Raw genomic sequence first — 19,102 nt, 5'->3', positions numbered from 1 at the left:
TAGCATCGCTACAAGCAGGTGGTGACACTTTTCAATCCTTTTAGGGTGTTTGCTACTCATTTTTGTGGCTTATTTTGTGCCGAAATTGTATGTGACGGGTTTTTTTTGTTTTTTTTTTTTTTTTGGTGAGGCAAAACTGTATTGTTAAACCGCTTTTTAAGTCTTATTTATATGGACGTGGTGTGTAGTTTGTGGAGAAAAGGTAAGAACCACGTGTCTATTTTGCGGTCATTTGTGTAATTTTAAGGCTGGTGTTCAGAATATATTTGGTTTAAATGTTTACTGGTCGTATCGTTAACCGTTGGGAATGTTTTCAACGTTATTTTTATTTTCAGCCGTTGTTATGGACTGTCTTTACCGGAAAGTGAAACTGTCCTGTTGTTTTCGATGCACTGGTAAATCTATTGAATTGATTCCAGCGGTGGGAGTCCACTGTGGTGTGTTCAGTTCTCCTTGTTTAGATGGAGTGTTTTTGTGTGCCTCTAGTTAGTACAGCTTTAAGGATACGTGTTTTCTCAAACGGACGATCCACGTTAAAAAGACAATTTTCTATCTTGACCGAGAGACGAAACTCAAGTTATACAATGAAAACCTTTTGAAACGTGAACTCATCTAGGTCTTATTCTGCGGTCTCCATCCTGTCTTTTAGAAAGAAATATCCATACTGTTTAAAAGTAGTGAGAAAATGGCGATCAGCGATTGGAACGCGGCGTGTCACGTGACCAGAAGTGGCCTAACTCAGCCTCGTTTCGTTTCTTTTTACTACAACTCTTCACAAAGACGCGTATTGTAGCGAATTTACAATATCAGGTTTTTCATAAAATCTCCAGTTGTGATTAATAGCCAGAAATTTTTTTTTGCAACCCTTATTGACGAATGTAGGCAGGAGAATGACTCTCTTTCTTCGTCAAATCCTCAGTATCGCTTCTCGGCCTTTTGGCTAAGATCAAGTGTAGTATCTGTTCTTATCAGTTTAATATCTGATACGTCCCCTACCCGGGGACCATATATTAAATTGATTTTTGGAACAGGGAGATGGAATAGGGGCTTGCTCCGTCCACTCCACGCATCGACCTGGTATTGCAGTACTTCCAGGAACGGTGCACCCCCCTCTCGTTGTTTAAAGTAAATCGACTAGACTAAGAGATTCATGTAGAGTTGTGCTCCTAAGCACATACTTTCATACCTTATGCAAACTATACCCGTATCTATATATACACGTTTCGGGCAGGGAGTCTGTTTTCTGTCACTGAATGCCACTGCAGTTATTTACAATTGATAACCATCAGCCAACATTTGTTCATTCTTTCAAGAAAATGCATTTGCTTTGCATCACCACATGGAATATATTCACTTCAGTGTTCCAATGAGTTTGTCATCCTCAGAGAAAGCTATGGTAGCTCGAGCTTAACCTATAAAACTGAAACTTGCATCAAGTGCCTGTTGCATTATGCTACAACACACATAGGACTCAAATATTTGCCTCATCATTGCTTTCAAAAACCCACATAAGATAACCTATTTCAAAACAACAGCATGCAAACGCTTTCTCAGAAACATTGCAAAATATACTATTAATATACTATAAATTTTACACAGGTAAGTTCCGGTAACTGTGTTACAGGAGCATCTAAACTGTGGAGGAAATGCAGCATTTATCATTTAACTTTCTTCTAAAATTAACCTTATTAATCCAAACCAAAACCAAACAGTCATTCAGGCCTTTTCAGAATTCCACGCAGCCACAAGAAGCAATGAAGCCATTTCCGTGTTTGTTGTTGTTGTTGCTGCTGCTGCAGCCATACTGCCGCTGTGTGGAATTCCCATTCCCACAATACACGTGGCAACAAAATATGTAAACAAATGGACTGCTTTGGAGTCAACTTTGAAGTTGTTCACTGTGAGGAAAGTGATTCAGGTGCGTAATCACGGAACAACAGAGTCATGATGCTTAGTTTATTACTCCGATTTTACAGATTTGATGAAAATTGGTGATCAACCTCATACACCACTTTAAGGAATGTCCTTTGCAGTTGACAGCCTTTTTTTAAGTAAAGTTGTGAAACTCTTGTCCACTAAAGAGGACAAAAATGCATTGCTGGGTCTCAGGAGGATATATTGTGCCTTTTCAAAGTGTACTTAACCAATTCTTGCCTTGGTATCAAACGCCATATTGACCGAAAGTTTAATAAAAAAACATCACAAGAAACATCACTTTTCTCTCTTATTATTGAACGGTTCATTTATTCCATTTGCACACAAGGTGTCATTTGTCATACAAATATATGCAAAAGTCAGTCAAGTCAAATGTTGAAAAAAAACACACAAAAAAAACAGTTACACACAAAAGAAACTACAAAATAAGAATGCACTCAGAAGACTGTAAAGTGTTTACATAATTTGAAAGATTAACAACGTATTGTCTGGTATTTGGACATTACCGTGCAAAACAAACGACACTGACAGAAACTGAAACACCCACAGGGGAAGGGAAAAAAAAGCCTTCCAACAGAATCATTCAGACTATGCTTTGGCAAAAAATAAACACTGACGAAATAAAATGATAAAAGAAAAAAGTGCGTGACGTAACAGTAAGAATTAAAAAAAAAAAAAAAAAAAAAAAAAAAAAGGACGTGACACAGTCACTTCATCTCACTGCTGGGCCGACAACATTTACTAACAAACACAGATGAAAACATGCTGCCTGTCGTTTAGCCATCAAAGATCAGGAGGACACAATTAGGACTGAGGAGATCATGTAACGACCAGTGTCCACGCCCCATTTCACCATTTTGAATTTACATGCGCCAACAGTCCCATAGTAGTGCATTCATTGTTTTTGTAAGCTGTCTGTAAAATCCGTCCTATCGAAGACGCCTTGGAGACACTGCTGCGTTGAAAACTATTCCAGTTACTCCAGTGATTGGCACAGCAAACATATAGACCCAGAGGTACATTATTTGGGGTTTCTGACTAGTTTGATGCCTTTACAATTCCCACACACCAACCTGGCCATCACTAATCTAGACTCAAACCCCAGTCACTTCACAGATACATGGGACAAAAATTTAGGGAGGAAACATTAAAAACAAAAACGATGCTACTGACTATGAAACAGTGTTGATAGCATTTCACCATTGCTATCCCCTTAAACTTCCACCATGTCTCTGAATAAATGCCTTAAAAATATCGATACATTTAATATCAATGCAGTATCGTGAAATGAAACATTGCGGAACCAATATTTTCTTACACGCCTACTCCTAGGTGCATAAATATGACAGTGAATAACCTCAAGTGCATTAAATTATTAAAAAGACAAAACTGAATGGTAATAAACTTTTATTCTCTCTCCAACAGTAATCTTCGCACCGGCAACGTCTGCTGCAGAGGACTGAGGACTCTTGGGGTGATGATGCGCCTCTTGTGGAAGCGCTGTCAATGTTTGAAAAAAAAAAAACGTTTGGAAAAAAAACAAAAAGGTATTTTGTTTTGAGTTGAGAGGTTGTGGAACAACCAATGACACACTCAGAAAACATATGTTTTGTTGACTGACTGAAATGCTGTTACTGCCTACTTGCCAATCTGCTCTTGCAGCTGCTGTGTGCCCCACACAGGAGTCCCCATGCAAGCGTACAGAGACGGAGGAGCCTGAGCAGAGCCCTGCGGAGCAACCACAGCCGCCACCTTCTGCAGCTGCTGTGCGCCCCAAACACAGGGAGGAGAAGAGCAGAAACAAGCAAGAAGCGCGAACCTTTAGCTGTCTCTGCACGCCACAAGCCATCGACTCGTCCTGGCACAGAGCCCGATGTGGTGGTGGGGCCAGCACCGCTGGCTGCTTCCACTGTCTGCCAACCGCTTGGTGCAGAGCGACAAGAGCCCAGTCTGGAACCTGCTGGAGAATACGGTTCTGTGGCATCTCTAGAAGACCTATCGTCTGACCCAGCACAGGTATACACAACGCATCTATACCACAGGAGACACTTCGTTGAAATAAATAAATACATAAATAAACTCACTGACCTGACTGGTGCTGACAGATGGCATACTATGTCTTATGTTTGCAGGTGAGCTTGGAAGGATGGCATAAGGCATGGGAAACTCCTTCCCACTGGCTTCCTCCAGCAGATGTGAAGTGGCTAAAGGAGGACAGCCAGCGGGGCCTGCTCCGGGCAGAGATGTACCGTGATAAGTACAGGAAAATCCGGAGGAGACGGGTCCCGAAGGACGACAGAATGTGGTTTTTCCCCCCAGAGCCTCCTGGTTTGGTCAGAGGCCTGTACACAACCCTTCTCAGCCAGGTCTGCCAGCCCGGCGGCATCGTCTATGAGTATGATTTGCAACATACTGCACGTTTTTGTGTGTGTGTGATAATCAGTCCGGCCATTATTTTTCTAAAAGATACAGAGTCTAAGTGTTTGTGTGTGTGTTCTGCCTATATCCAGGATCTCTTGGCCACCGGTTCCAGGATCCACCACCAAGGCGGGACTACCGAGCCCAAAGCTCCTGAGGAAGGCATACCTAATAGCAGAGGCAGACAATATGGAGGACAACCGAACACAGATTATGTCGACGTTCGGAAAAGTCCTCAAGTATGACTCCACTAAGAAGCTAACTTAATTTTCAGCATGAAGAGAGGTGATCGACACGCACATCCAGAAAATGAAAGGTGTGCAGGATCCCAAAAAATTAGATGAAAAAATAAAATAAGGTTTATAGCTGTTTACATGGAGTGCTTAATTGCAATGTCATGTGACAGGTAATGCACAACATCTCATATAATCAAAACAAAATAAGCTTTTTTAAAATTTACAATAGATCATATAAATTCAACAATTGACCAAGTTACTGCTGTAACTGCGATGACCAGGTTTCTTAAAGTGCATACAAGTTCATGCAACTACAATGACCAGGTTACTGTTATATTCATCTGGGTTCATGTAACTACAATGATCAAGTTTCTCACAGTACATGTAAATATAAATGAGCTTGTTACATTAAATTACAGTAAGTTACAGTAGTAACTTGGTCAGTATAATATCATGAACTTATATGACTTTAAAACAGCTTGGTTATTGTATGATTTTCAAGTAACTTGGACATTATAACGTGAACTTAATATGACTTTAAAACAATATGTTACTATATGAATGTATCTTAAAATAACTTGATCACCATATTAATGAATTTGCATTAATTCAGTTGAATTCCATTATTGTATTTGTCTGTATCTGTATTTTCATGTATTTAAAGTGGCTGGATCACGGTGCTTGTATTTGTTTAAAAGATGTCATTGTTGAATTTATATGATCTATTGTGAATTTTAAAAAAAGCTTATATTTTGTTTTGATTATATGAGATGTCATGCATTACCTGTTACGTGGCATTGCAGTTACGCACTCTATATATACAGCTGTGCGATCTAATCTGCCCTAAGTCTGATGAAGGGCGTCAGCCCGAAACGTCACCCGTGGGAATAAATTCTTTGGGAGCTCAGAGGTTGAGCAGATCTTATTTTATTTTTTCAACGTAATTACAGCAATAATGTTAACTGCAGTCACAAGTAAAGTGATTTGACATGGGAAAATGTGGTGGCATCCAATACTCAATTGACCCGCTTCTCTCTCTCTCTCTCCCCCCGGTGCTTCAATAACAGATATGCAAGAAGTTGTCCGGAGACGGCAAGGGCACCGCTGAGTGGTGCACCAACATGGGCAATGAGATGGGACAGATACTCACGTTAGTCATCACTTGTGAGAAGTCCCTTAACAAGCTGCTGCCCATGGCCAGGGGTCTGACAGAGCGCTACAGGAGGGCTGGCGAATCGGCACCAGAGCTAATGTACGTGGACCGTGGCTGCTGCCGTAAACAAGGGGTCTCTTCAGCAGAGCAGCTGTTCCAGGAGTGAATGGACAGTGGAATGATGGTGCGGCTGGACATCTTCCACTGGATCCACAGGTTGGATGCTGCCCTTCGAACCGATCACCACCCCAAGAACACCCTTTTCAAGTCGGCACTCTCCGCTGCAGTATTTGCCTTCAATGAGGACGACGTGGCACTCCTCCTGCAAGCCGAGAGAGCTGGACACCCCATCTGATATGCGTTCATGACTGATGTCGAAATGCTTCAGACTCATGTGACAAAACATGATCTGAGGCACTGCGTGAGGAGGATCACTGTCGGGGCCCAGGTGACTTTCACTCGTGCCCAGGCTGCCATCGACATCCTTAAAGGCATGTACCTGTGTGTTTTCATACCTGTGTATATAACTGTGTTTTCATTGACTACGTATTTTACCTCTGATTTTATTGCAAAGCACTTTGTGAAATCTTTCTGCAAAAAGTGCCATATAAATAAACTTTATTAACTTTATTATTATTATTACAATAAAAGGCCGGCGGGGCTGGACGAGAATGGCGTCCCCGTCGACCGGGTCTGGGAGAACCAGCAGAAACACCTGGAGTGCATACAGGACCCACCGGGCCGCAACATGTGCATCATCACCAAATACGTGATGCGGAACGGTGTACGCCTGGCACGCTACAGGACGGTGCGAGGCAGCAACAGCCTGGAGGGCTGGAGGCCACTCCTTCTTACCCAGCTTCATCCCAGGGCCTCACTGCGCAGCCTTTTCAAGTGTACCTCCTGAGCGGCATCGCACGGTGGAACGCGGACAGAGAGACCACCTGCGTCAGAGGCCAGAAGGGGTGGAGGTATCGGGTCTACGTGTCTCCACTGATCGACCGCCTCAACCGCCGCTGCCAGGAAATGTTTGGCAAAGTGGCGGAGGAAAATTACACCCCCCCGGTTCCTCCTGGCGACGAGCTGATCGAGCTGGAGTACTTCTTCTCCCAGTCCTCAGCGGACTTCAACATTCAGGGGCACTACACACAGACCCGAGAGACCATCCAGGAGGAGGAGGCGAGGGCCGCCACCAGTGACACAGATGTGCCGGAAGAAGAGGGAGAAGATCCGGGCTATGCCACTGACAGTGAGGGCGACGCTCTGGCTCCATTGAGGAGTAGTCTGTGCCTCACAGAGCTGACTGTGGCGTCAGAGCTTGACCCCTGTGCCGAGGACGTGTGTGGCCCAAACCATCTCCCTGGGTACCAGCACGTGGAGGAGCTCAGCCGTGTCCTGGTGGAGATTGCGCTGGAGGAGGGAAAGCTTTCTCTCACCGAGTCCACGAGGCAGAGGGTCATCGGTGCCTGGAACCAGCTCGGCCTCCACGACCGCAGCATCCAGCAGTTCGACAGCCTGTACTCTGCACGGTGGGGCAACGCTCTCTTTGGCCGCACCAACGGTGACCCCTCCGACGCCTCCCTCGTGCAGAGGATCAAGTTTGGCAAACACTTCGCTGTTGCCCATCTGCTGGACTCCAGGAAGAACCGCCGGATGAACTGCATCATTACAAACCTCTGGCTGCATCCCCAGTGTGCCGCAAAACGCCAAGGAACACCGGCCAAACAGCTGATCACAAAGCTGTACCAGCGCGTGCAGCAGAGGGTGACAGTGGATGACCCCGTGCTCCGCAAACTCGACATCCCCATCTTGGAGATCAATTCCAAGTGCATTGGAGAGTTCATCCGCAGAGAGGAGGCACTGTCAGCCACAAACGTGACCGACCAGGGCTTGTCCATCCTCCGCCGCACGCAAAGCATCGCCTCCACCAGTCAGCCACCTGCAGAAGAGCTCCCGGACGTCAGACCGCAGACCAGTCGGCCTCAGCTCCAGTATGTGGTTCCTGCAACTTTGGCAGGGACCAGGGAACTAAAGCGGAGACGAGATGCGCCCCTGCCTAAGCCGATAGCCACACCTGCTCTCTCCGCCACCACCGCTGCAGCAACAGCAACATCAACAGCACACCAGCCCCTCATCACACACACGTCTCCCGGGGTTTGGATCACAGATGCCCACGGCTGCCACACGGCCCCTGCCTGCCTCCCAGTATCTGCTGCTGTTAGCACCTGCATCGCAGCCCGTGGCCTATGCTCCACCCAAGCCCCTTCACCACCCGGCCAAATCCACAATTTATAAAGAGAGACTTTTTCCTTTTGAGACTCCGATTGTGGCAAAAATACATGTGTGTTCTCTCTGTAGCAAGTCCACACAGGGCCACCAGAAATACTGCCAGAAATCATACTGTGAGATAGGGCTGCTCGATTATAGGAAAAAAAAAAAAAAAAAAAATCACGATTATTTTAGCAATAATTGAAATCACGATTATTAAAAACGATTATTTGTTAACCTTAAAGTTGTTTATTTTTTTCTTGCAAGACAATGTAAAATATACTCTTTAAACATAAATAAAGCTTTTAACCACTAAAGCAAAGTATGTTCACTTTTGTATGAAACAAAAAAATCTTTGAATGCAAATAAGTGTACTGTAAATTGAAGTATGTTTCCTTTTGTAAATAAATAGTGCACTGTAATTAAACTGCTATAGACTTGCCATAGAACTGTAGCAATTAAAAAAAAAAGAAACACGTAAAGTGCAAATTATACATTCAAGTATGTTCAATGTAGTATGACACATAGTAAATTAAGTGGCGTGCCGTGAGGTTTCAGGTAAGGCCTTCTGTATACATCAGCCATCTAGAAGACGTACGTTAGGGTTATACAGGTTAGGCTTAGGTTAATACGGGAGTTGCAGCGTAAAGAGATTCGGAAACTGAAGATTGCATTGCGGACGAAGTTGTTTTTATGTGTTTTAGTTTTTCATAAGATTATGATAACGGTGGCGGTGGTTAAACTTTAAATGGTTACAAAGGTTTGTTGCGTTACCGGTCGGTGCGGACACAACTACAAAACACTTTTTGCACGTGATGTGTTTTTGCTCTTCGTCTTCTTCATCAAACCCAAAGGGATTCCATACAGTTGAATTTGACTTGCCTTTTTTGTTTACCAAGCACTTCTGCTGTGATTCTCCTGCTATTTTTCCAGACCGCTAGGTACAACTTTCCTCTTGGGGTGGACCTGCCGGCTAGCAGGCAGCAGTAGCTTAGAGGGGGGCGGGGCAGAGCAGCTCATGGTAGCTTGCGTGCGCGTGAATTAAAACAACTCAAAATTAATAATCGTTTTTTTCTCGATTACATAAATTTTGCGTCTAATAATCGAAATCGTAATTGAATTTCGATTAATTGCACAGCCCTACTGTGAGATGACCAAGTTGTCAGCCTCACAGGGATTTACCAGGAAGGAGGACTTTTGAATCTTTTGCAGACTTTCAGAAGGCGGTGGATGAGGTGCTGAGCACTCAGCCTCCTCAAAACTGTGGATCTGCGAGCAGGGTCTTGTGCAGACTGTACCACTGCCACATCTCTGAAAAGGTAGAGGACCGGAAGTGACCCTGTCCATAGATGGCCTGGTCCACATTGACCTCCAGGTGGCAGGACACTGGTGGGAACAGCTGTGCGTAGGCCAGCAGCTGCTCTTTCAACTACCACTCTGGGGTGTCCTCAGTCCTGCCTGCCTGCCGTCTCTCCTTCATATGACGATCCAGGAGACTGAAAGAACACAACAGAAGAGTCTTGTAACTGCCATTACTTGTGTGTCACACATACATAACTTAATAACTTCAAACTCACTATTTGATGTATCCACCATCATTTTCCACCAGTCACTTGAATGTCCTGCCGCAATACTTTCCAAAGCTGAGCATCAGCTGGCCAAGGATTTGAGTTTTGATTGGTGCGGTGGCTCCAACAAGGACGGCACCTCTTTTCAGCTGAAGGTTGAAAATAGTTACCAACAACATCATTATCAGTCGGTCATGTGTATGTGTTAAGAAGGTTCAGAGATCCAAAAACGTGTGTGATTATGTTTAAAAAAACCAAAACAAAAAACAACACTTTACCTTCTTAACAAGCTTTCTTGGGGTTGCTGGCAGTGGCATCCATGCGTAGGGCCTTGGCTACGTTTGCTTCCTTGGAAGCCTTCAAAACACACTGCTGCCTGTCGTTTGGCACACTCTTGTCCATGATACACAGGACAGGCAGCAGCACATCCACACCTTTCCCTGTAACACTTTTGGTCTCCATCCTGCAACTAGGAATGGAATAAATAATAACATATATAATGTGTGTGTAATAACTGTCATGACATGCTTGGCAGAGACGGACACATTTATAGACACACATTAATGTACATGTATATATTTATATGTATAAAGGAAGAAGTAATAGCATGTAATCATACATGTCCACTTATAATGTGTGTGTAATAACTGTTATGACATGCTTGGCAGACAGACAGACAGACATACACACACATATAATAATAATAATAATAATAAACTTTATTTGTATAGCACCTTTCATACAGAAATTGTAGCCCAAAGTGCTTCACATTGATTGAAAAAAAATACAATATTAAAATACATTAAGATTTGATTAGAAATACAATAAAATAAATCTAAAAACAGCACACATTAAAATATTTGATTATGCATAGAATTTTTGAAGTGCAAGAAATACGATGAAATTTGAGAGAAATACAATAAAATAAAAATAAAAGCAGTGCACATTAAAATATTTGATTATGCATAGAATTTTTGAAGTGCAAGAAATACAATAAAATAAAAAATAAAACAGAAATACAATAAAATAAAATAAAAATAAAAACCACACATTCCTGGTTCCTGAATTGTGACCCCATTTTTATCTCCTTTCAAAGGCTAATGAGAATAAAAATGTTTTTAATTTGGTTTTAAATATATTCAGTGAACTGGCTTCTCTAATGTCTTTTGGAATTGTATTCCATAACTTTGGTGCATAGTTCGTAAAGGCTGCGTCCCCCATTTTCTTTGTAATATTTCTGGGAGTCGCTAGTAACCCTGCGTTTGATGACCTCAGTGTTCTAGTTTGTACATAATTGATCAGTGAGTTTGCAATATAACTTGGTCCGGTTCCATTTAGAGCTTTATACGTGAGGAGTAGTATCTTAAAATCAATTCTGTAGGTTACCGGTAGCCAGTGCAGGGAAACCAACACTGGAGTAATGTGTTCTCTCTTCTTGGTTTTGGTTAATAACCTAGCTGCAGAGTTCTGAATCAGCTGAATATATATATATATATATATATATATATATATATATATATATATACACACACACACACACACACACACACACACACAGGGTGGGGAAGCAAAATTTACAAGGAACATTTAGTTGTTTTTTCTCAGCAGGCACTACGTCAATTGTTTTGAAACCAAACATATATTGATGTCATAATCATACCTAACACTATTATCCATACCTTTTCAGAAACTTTTGCCCATATGAGTAATCAGGAAAGCAAACGTCAAAGAGTGTGTGATTTGCTTAATGCACTCGTCACACCAAAGGAGATTTCAAAAATAGTTGGCGTGTCCATAAAGACTGTTTATAATGTAAAGAAGAGAATGACTATGAGTAAAACTATTACGAGAAAGTCTGGAAGATACTATTATGTACTGGTGAGTAAAAGAATAGCCTCTGCGACCAGGATTTTGAAACCTCCAGACATCAGTCATTCCATAAGTTTTGAGAAGTTGGTTAATCACTTTAGTTGACCTAGTTGGTTGTATTGTCTTAGGTGAACTACGATCTAGTGATGGTGATAAAACGCAATTAATATCACCGCCAAGAATAAGATGGTGAGCATCTATATTTGGTATCTTGGAAAAAATTCCAGTGAAGAATGCGCTGTCGTCCCAATTAGGGGCATATATATTTACCAGAACAACGGGGGTGTTATTTAGTCTACCCACAACTATTATGAAGCGACCGGTTGAGTCGGTTTCCACTTTTGACGTGGTAAATGATACATTTTTCCTTATAAGAATAGCTGTACCTCTGGATTTAGAATGGAAATTAGAATGGAATAAATGTCCCACCCAGCCCCCTCTAAGTCTAAAATGGTCAAACGTGTTTAAATGTGTCTCTTGGAGAAAAGCAATGTCTACATTTAACTGTTTCAGGTGTGTGAGTACTTTTCTTCGTTTAACTGGATGATTCAGGGATTTGACATTCCAGCTGACAAAATTTACCTGGCAGATAGTAGATGGGATATAACTTAATGGACTAGCCATTAACGTTTGAGTAAAATTATACTAAAGAATATAAGATGAGTAATGTGGTTAGATCCAAACATACAAGAGACAATCCCTTCACTAATAAGAAAGTAAATAAAACAAAGAAAAAACAATATTAATTTAGGTGCAACAGGTACCCAATCCCAACTGTCACCAACAAAAACATGGTGATAAACTAACCCTTTACAACAATATCCACACATTACGTGTTTGTCAGAGCTCTAGTTTTGCAGGTTACTCTGCATAATATATTTTAAATTAAATCCAAGTCATATCTGAAGAAAAAGAGAATCCCAAAACCAAAACAGGTACATAAATAACAATTACATTAACGTTCATTATTAGCTAGTACATCATCAAACTGATGAAAGCAAAATTAAACGGCCTCTGCTGTTACATTGTTAACTTCAAACAGCTAAACTTACACAGTTTCCTACAGGATCAGTGGTGAAAAGTCAGATTAGAGTGCAGTCATAATGTACTCACCCAGCTGGAATGATATGACACAAAACATGCCTAAAGAGTACAATAAAAAAACAAAAAGCAAAAAGAACGAAGTAATGAAGCTGCGATCGTAGCATACGGGCTGCCTTACAGAATGTTGTTTTTCACATAGGTCAGAGCCGCCGCTTCATCTTGAAAGTATTTTTCCATTCCATTGTGGGTGATTCTGAGTCGAGCTGGATGGAAAATCCCGTATCGAACACCTTCCCGTCCCCGTAAGAGCTTTTTGACTTCGTTAAAAGCTGATCTGGCGCGGGCCACACTTGGTGGGTAGTCGGGAAAGATGAAAATGGTTGAACCGTTGTGGCAGAGCTTTCCAGCCTCCCGTGCCCGGCGAAGAATATCCAGACAGTCTTGATGGTAATGCATCTTTGCGATGATTGTTCTGGGTTTACCGTCTGCTCGTTGCATCTGTAGAGTGCGATGAGATCTGTCAATCAGCACATCTTTGTCCAGCTTTAGGACTTCTTTGAGTAGTTTTGAAACTGAGAGTGGTGTGCTTGCGGCGTCTTCGGGTACATTTAATATACGAATATTAGATCTCCGCATTCGTCCCTCTATGTCTAAGCACTTCTCCTGCAGCGTTTCCACACTCTTCTCCAGTTTTTGAACGGTATTTTGTAGCATGGTGATGTCGTCCGAGCAGTCAGAGAGCCCCTTTTCAATGTCCGACACGGTGGTCTTAACTGTATCCAGGTCTGAGCGAAGGGCTGAGGTGCTATTAGCCATTTCTAGCTTGCATGCTTGTAGCTCCAGTTTAACTGCATCAAACTCACTTGCTATTATCTTCTTCAGCTCACCTTGGAAAAGCGCAGCCATTTCAGTTTTAATAAATGATTGTAGATCAGCTTTGAGCTCCATTATTTCGGATTGCTCAGTCATCTCCGACGTATCAGGAATGTTGCTAGCTGTGTCAGGTTGTAGCTTGTTGGTAGTAGCAGGTTTACCCGTGTACTTGAATTTGCGTAGGTTGTGCGCCATTTACATTTGTAGGAATAAAGAGCGCCGACTAGATGATGCAATATAGTCTTAGATGGTTTAGGCGAATCGCATTGCCAATCAAAATGGCATTTAATATGACTTTTTTACAGTTTTTTGCAGAGCTCACCAATCTTGCAACCTACTCCATTGCCTGCTCACTAGCGCCCTGGAAGATACTATTAAAGAAGAATGGGAGAAGTTGTCTCCCAAATATTTGAGGAACACTTGCACAAGTTTCAGGAAGCGTGTGAAGGCAGTTATTGAGAAAGAAGGGGGACACACAGAATAAAAACATTTTCTATTATATAAATTTTCTTGTGGCAAATAAATTCTCAAGACTTTCAATAAACTAATTGGTCATACACTGTCTTTCAATCCCTGCCTCAAAATATTGTAAATTTTGCTTCCCCGCCCTGTATATGTGTGTGTGTGTGTGTGTGTGTGTGTGTATACGTATATGGGCTGTTTTTGAATACTTCTGATTTTGCCTTGGTATCGCTCATCAAAAAAGTGTTTATCTTGCCTTACTTGGTATCATTTGTTTCAGTGCAACCTAACTTGTGTGACTGTACAATTATTTTTCATTTGACATGTTGTATTAAAATACTAAACCAAAAATCACACTGAAAGCATGAAATCCGAGTGGGAAAAAATATGTTTTTTTTTTTTGTTTTTTTTTTTTTAACCAAAAACACATTGAACAAACCATTTCATTATTTTGAATGAACATATAAATAGAACACTTCAAAACAATAATTTCAAATTCAGCCTATAACTAAGTTATGCAGTAATATTTCCACACAAACTGAAATGGAGTTTCAGCGAGACTCCATCTTGCCGGCTAACTCGCGCATGCCGCGTCCAGGTATTCTTTACATGTAAAACTGCGGCATGTGGTCATACATGTGTGTAATAACTGTCACGATGGATAACAAAAGCGACTCACCTGCGATTACCTTGGGGCTTTTTTTTCTGGCATGGGATGGTCGTGAACAAGGAAGGGGGAGGGGCACTCATAGGGTTTATATCCTTAATATCTCTGATCTTCTCCAAATACCTTTGCTTAGCAGTGGCATTGAGCTTCACCAGATAGGGACCCCGTGCTTTCGCCACTGCCACCTTATTCATTTTTTTCTTAAATCCTGATTTGTACGGCTCTTTCCTGCACGTCTGTACTATGCTGTTGCCCATAGCAACCGATAGCTTGTCAGGTCAAAATGGCGCAGCCTTCCAGATATGTCACGCAACGTGACGCATGTCCTCATTCCTAATAAAGGGACGGACACCTCTGAGGAAGTGGCCTGGGTCAGATTTGTCCCGCCTCCCATGGTTGATGTCCCCTGTAAACAAACCAACATGTGCACAGAAGACAAGAAAATAGATGAGACACATTTGGGTGGATATCACGTACCAATTCGCTTCTAAAGTCTTAGTTTATTCAGGGAGAAACGTTTGATTTTCATGTGAAAATGAAAATGTACAAAAAATTTGTTTGGCAGTTATAATTGATAATTATCATTACTGACTATTGTCCTGTACTCAGTGATATGGCATAGGGATTAGAGGGAGAGAAGCCAATGTGAATGTATATGTGTATGTATGTAACAGTGTATATATGAATTTGTATATGTAAGTGTATGCGCTTGACTGTGTACATGTGCGTATATGCATATACCTGTATGTATATGATGGTATATGTAAATGTGTATTTGTGTACATGTATGTATGTCTGTATACGTGTATGTGTGTGTCTGTATATACACACACACACACACACGCACACACACTGTTTGGTTTAGACAAAGGGGTGAGAGCTAATAAGCTATGCTTCTTCTCCCTCCTTTTCGAATATGACTTTTTTCTTTTCCTTCTTGCGTGTCATCATTTTATGCTTCCTTGAATTTTCATTTCTGTATTATGTTGTGTAAAGAAGTCAGTAGCAATCAGGAAGCTTGTATCATTTCCACATTCTAAATAAATCAATAAAAAAAATTTCTGTCATTTCACGTGCTTTTCTTACAGATCATTTGCACATCACATAGACCGCGGGCCCTCTTTGCCCCTCCTGTCCAGAAGAAGGGGGACTGTAGACTGTGGATTGCAGATGATGCCCCCTCCCCGTTAGCCCGGAGATGTGGACTGCAGACAGTCGGCCAACGGGTGGGCCGTCTCATCCTCGGCCTTGACCCAAGATTCAAGACTCTTGGATTTCTTAGATCTTCCAAGGACAACAATGCAGTAAACCACCTCAAAGCAGAGTGTACTGCTGAAATAAGGAGGCCTGAGCCAACCCCATCAGCTGTAACTGGAGCAACACGGGAAGAAGCACAGCCTGGACCTTCAACTCAACATTTATCATCACCACTCTGTTCAGGCAAGTAATGTAACTTTTTTTTTCCCCAAGTCATGTCAGGTGATGTGTAATTAGTTGCTAACAAAGAAGTATTGTATTGTTTTCATAGGTAACAACCTATGGCAGCAGCTGGACATGGAAGTTTTGCAAAGCAACATGAATTCCAATGCGACTGCAGGTGCCATTGCTTAAGTCCAGCGCTATCTGTCTGAGTACAACGTATCAACACAGGATGTTCCGTAATATTGGAAGAATCAGAAACACACTTCCCAGCACCTCTAAAAACTTGGACTGAATTTTTTATGTACTCCCACCTCTTCTGTACCATGTGGAAGTGTTTTCCAAAGCATGAGAACTGGTGCTAAAGAGAGAAAATCGACTTGCGCCCAACTTGCTGCGTGTCGGGCCGTCTACCGTGCAACTGTAGACTGTAGACCCTCGTTACATATGCTTTCGACATACGTTCAATTGCACGTCACCCCGACCGAGGGCCCTGCACCAACTTCTTCTCAATAAAAATGTATAACCCCTGCCTTGTCCACAAGCACTCCGATGTCCTAATGATTTGTACAAAGTTTCACTTTAATTTCACATTTTCACTTTACTTCTTTGCAACAAAATATTTTATAAGTATGCATTTGACACACTGTATTAGTTCTGTTATTTTGATCATACTCAAATTAAGTGGAATACATTCACCTCTCCTTCAGTCAATAAGCACTTTTAATTATTTGATGTCCACCCTGTCCACTGAAGCAACACACCCCACTGTCAGTATCCAGGCTGCAATGACATAAGTCCACCTGATATCACCAGTAAGTGATTCATTAAGCTGACACTATAGGAATATGCCACACATTCCACTTTATGTAACAAATCTTTCATTAGCATATGTCTGTATTATTCTTTGAACAAGTTATCAGGGGAGAGCGCGAACGCAGTCCCCCACTACCAGAAATTATGCAGTCGAGATTCCCACATTTGGGGAATTCGCAGGGGTCAGCACAACCAAGGAGTGCAATGGCTGAGCCTCGCCCTGGGTGAACCACCTTCTTGATCATGGTATCTCCCCTGCCAGGTAAGTATGAGTTGTACACGGCCAAGAGGAGGACGTCATTCACGTTTGTACATGCTTACGTCACGGAGCCACAAAATAAAGGGCGATCGTGTTTCAGAAAATTGTAGATAATAAAACATGCATACTATTCATGAATTCGTCGTTTTTTTTAAAGTATACATACAAACTACATTTTACTTACATTATTTCAATGATCATATGTCCCATCATGCTTTGCCACACTGTATTCTGACGTCATGTGGAGGGCTACTTCCGGTTGAGAGACGTTTTTACTTTTAAATCCAATAACTGTCAAATGTGACATCCCTCAACAAGCCGTGTTAAGTCGTTGAAACCCGACGGTCTTTAAATGTGAAATAAAAAACGAGTTTAGCTTAGTTGGGATCCTAGTAACCGCTCTGCTAGGAACGCCTTCCTAACCGGAGTCACCATGGCAACAGCCACTCACGAAGCAGAGCCGCCATGTAAACCCAACGGAGGTGAAATACGCCATAGGATGAGCAGTCTAACTTATTAATTGCCCGAGTCTAGTTGAGAATTTGTAACGGTGTCAGCATTCGGGAGCTTCACATGCACCTCGAATTCATTCACTGAATACGGTGGCCGCAATGCCGTGAACGCCTCTGCACCAGTTTACGTGGCTTTGGCGCCACCGTGTGGACAAAGTAAGTCATTACAGTTAATTTTATTGGGATGACTTGTAGAAGGTCCGACTTTTATAATCTTGTAAAAGTGTGAAAAATTCAAGTATATTAAGTTTTCAAACACCATTGCACTTATTTTTAAGACATTTCCAGTGCTAAGGCAGAAAAGGCAGTTTCTTACGCACCCGTTTACGCCCGTCTACTGCTACTAACAAATGAGATAATACACAAAAAAGTTGTCTCTGGTAACTTTTGTTTCATTTTAGTTTTAACTTGTTCTCTAAACATGTTAAATTATGATACATGCAAAGAAAACAAGTTTTGACCAACGCCTAATTGCGATAAAACACGAGTTCACGTTTTAATATGTCGTCAGGGTGGTAAGGCCTCAAGGCCATTTTAAATTTCTTTAAAGTCGTGCTTTTTTCCGTTTTCAAGCTCACTTGCTTCATTGCAAAAGTTTAAAAAAAAGATGTTAGTGTGCAAATATGCACGTACATGGAGGTAAACTTCGAGTTAATGTCGAAAGCATACTCACTTTTCGACGACACAGCTGAGGGGCGCCGGCGGCCATGACCTACGCAGCAACAATTAGCTCCAGAAAATCGGGTCTCCGGGTCATAACATGCTCATGACAGTAATACACGACTTAATACAATATAGCCTTGATAAACCTGCACTAAACACTATTTATCCAGCATCCAGAGTCGGTCTTGACCGCAAACAAACAGGCAACAGGCCAGAGCAGGTGAGAATCTCAGAGAGTACACGTGAGTAGCTCATCAAATATGCAAATGAGTCACGTGTCTGACTTCAACACATCCTCAGCTACGAAAACAGAACTTAGAGGAAGAAAACTCACTCTAAATTAAGATAAAACTTACTTAGTTTATTTTTTAGTCTGTTTTAAAGGATATTATAGTAGTGGTTATTTTACTCTATTTTTTTTCCAGCTCTTTTCTATTTTTTAAAATTTATTATTTTAATCCTATTCATGCTGCATGACAATAAAGCTAAGTCTAAACGAAAACATACCCTCAACTAATAAAGCTCATTCTAAACTAAAATGAAACTTATTCTCAACCAACAAAACTAACTCTAAACCAACCCTCAACTAATAAAACTAACCCTCAACCAACAAAACTGACTCTTAAGCAAAACAAAACAGAACCTCAACTAACAAAGTTGACAAAATTAAAATGAAAGTGACACTAAACCAACAAAACTGACTCTAAATTTAAAATAAATAAATAAATAAATAAATAGGACCAATAGCCCTTAGCATTTGGTGAGCTCATAAAAACAACATACATAATAATTTACTTGCAAAAATAATTTTTAGCAGATAAATAGAAAACTTTTTTTTAACCATTCTTTGATTTCCTTCATTCAGTCAATTAAGAATTAATAATTGTAATACCAATAAAAAATAATTTTTAAAAATCCCATCCCTTGGGCTAAGTACAAT

At 41.5% G+C, this 19,102-nt stretch overlaps 1 long non-coding RNA gene and 2 other non-coding genes across 3 annotated transcripts; 1 reads left to right on the top strand and 2 right to left on the bottom strand.

Moving 5' to 3' along the window:
* Window positions 1-920: 920 nt before the first annotated feature.
* Window positions 921-1,111, top strand: LOC115415676 (U2 spliceosomal RNA). The gene has a single exon (XR_003934852.1). It is a non-coding gene; the product is annotated as a U2 spliceosomal RNA (small nuclear RNA).
* Window positions 1,112-9,593: 8,482 nt separating this feature from the next.
* Window positions 9,594-18,377, bottom strand: LOC115414661 (uncharacterized). The gene is made up of 3 exons (XR_003934694.1): window positions 18,173-18,377; window positions 9,857-10,047; window positions 9,594-9,727 (listed from the first exon to the last, which is right to left on the bottom strand). It is a non-coding gene; the product is annotated as an uncharacterized LOC115414661 (long non-coding RNA).
* LOC115415675 (U1 spliceosomal RNA) lies at window positions 16,833-16,998 on the bottom strand. The gene has a single exon (XR_003934851.1). It is a non-coding gene; the product is annotated as a U1 spliceosomal RNA (small nuclear RNA).
* Window positions 18,378-19,102: the final 725 nt, after the last annotated feature.

This window comes from Sphaeramia orbicularis, chromosome 24 (genome assembly GCF_902148855.1).
Source record: "Sphaeramia orbicularis chromosome 24, fSphaOr1.1, whole genome shotgun sequence".
NCBI lineage: Eukaryota > Metazoa > Chordata > Actinopteri > Kurtiformes > Apogonidae > Sphaeramia > Sphaeramia orbicularis.
The sequence above is the reverse complement of the archived record's forward strand: the minus strand, read 5'-3'. Positions and strand labels throughout refer to the sequence as shown.